The 1,951-nt window shown below is 32.9% G+C and overlaps 1 pseudogene; it reads right to left on the reverse strand.

Moving 5' to 3' along the window:
* Window positions 1-900: 900 nt before the first annotated feature.
* Window positions 901-997, reverse strand: LOC122125964 (annotated as a pseudogene).
* Window positions 998-1,951: the final 954 nt, after the last annotated feature.

Raw genomic sequence — 1,951 nt, forward strand, 5'->3', positions numbered from 1 at the left:
AAGATAAGTATGTATCTCTATGAAGTTTTGGAAGGCTGCACAAATTGTTCACCTAAGTCCTAAGAGCAATATCTTTTTTTATTTTTTGGTCCGTCATGGGGCTTGAACCCTGGGCCTGGGAGCTATCCCTATGCTTTTCAGCTCAAGATGAGTGCTCTACCACTTGAGCCAGAGCTCCACTTCCAGTTTTCTAGTGGATTATTGGAGATAAGAGTACCACAGACTTTCCTTCCCAGGCTGGCTTTGAACCATGATCCTCGGATCTCAGCCTCCTGTGTAGCTAGGGTTTATAGGCATGAGCCACAAGTGCCTGGCAACACCAATATTTTACTGTAAAAATTCATGGATTCCGCAGAATTCTTCCAAGTGAATTGCCTGCATTGGATGTCAAAATGTATTCAATAGTTTTTGTATACATGTACAATGATTTCTTCAGGGTTTGTGATTTTTTAATCAGAAATAATTTTAACTTACCTGTTGAAATGAGTAGTACAGAAGATAAAATATTTCTGGTGCTTGCATGAAAATGTATATTTTAAAATATTCTATATTCTATGTTTACATAATGTTCATAATTTATTTTATTTTCTCCTAGATATACTTTGAATTCTACATTATTTTATAATATATATGTCCTTTCCGATTGCATTCCATATAGAAACAGTTTTATTCCTTTTTTTTCTAGGTCTTAATATTATTTTTCTTTGGGATAAAATGACAATGTTGTCTAATTTGAAAATTTTTGTAAAGTTTATGTTATGTAAACGCCTATCTGAGGTGAAGATTTAATACACTGATGTCAAACTAAATTTAATTATATGAATTGTGTGTATTGTTATACTTGTAATTTTGTAATCAACTTTTTAATAACTGTTTTTCATTTCTTGCATCTGAAGAATGAAAAATATGGAATACTTCTCAAATTTTCATATTATCCTTGTGCAAGTGCCATGTTAATATCTGTATTGTAATTTGAGTATACATGCTGCTGAAGCATGTAGTATCCTCTAAATTATGTAGTTAATGAAGCAATCTTTATACAGGCTTATACCTATGGGTGCCTACTTGTAACAAGGAAACCTTATTGTTCCTAACAATGCTATCGGTCTTATTTCCCTAAAATTCTGTGAATAGTGGAAAAAATTATATTGATCAGTTGATTACTCACATTTGCAAATTTTTTGTGAATGACTATCTTAAGTCTTTTGATTTGGAATTTGATTGTACTCTCAATTATTTATAGATAGGTCCAAAAGTGATGGCTTTTTCAAGTATTTATTTATCCAACTGAATTAGCTTTGTGGACCTAATGGATTCAAAGTAAGCGTTGCTTGAGAGCTACTTCTAAACTTCTTCAGCTGACATTTTCCCAAATGAGGTGTTACTGGCACAAATGTCTACCTGAGCCTTTACACTTTTTCCATGTGGGAACAGACCAACCAGAACATCTTACCCTGACAGCATAGATTGTCTTACTGGAACAAAACTAATCTTGGTTACAAGGGATCATGGAGAGATGAACAGTTCAAACAGAACTGTTCAGACTAGAAGGTATTTTATCAAAATATAATTGTTTATTATACCTTCCATTTCAAAAGTAGCTAAAGCCAAGAAGGTGAAAAAATTGTTGGTATGCATGATTACTTAATGTCCTGGCCTGTCTACCATCCAACCAGGCAGGAACTTACACTACTGCCTTTTTATCACCAAATATTTTCAGAAGTCCATATATTTCTCCTCATTATTAGGCATTAAATTGATAATGTTTTAATCACAGTGTTTTCTATTGCCTCCATGCTGTAAATCTACAAATGGTAAAGTTTTAGGTCTAACTCTATCAAACACTGAGGTAGAGATAATGGAATAATACTTTAAAACAAAGTTGCCTTTGATACAGTAACTACAACAGAACAATGCAACACACGTGTCTTTTAATTATATTATATATAGT

This window comes from Dipodomys spectabilis, unplaced genomic scaffold (genome assembly GCF_019054845.1).
Source record: "Dipodomys spectabilis isolate Male_0828 unplaced genomic scaffold, ASM1905484v1 ptg000268l, whole genome shotgun sequence".
Lineage (NCBI taxonomy): Eukaryota > Metazoa > Chordata > Mammalia > Rodentia > Heteromyidae > Dipodomys > Dipodomys spectabilis.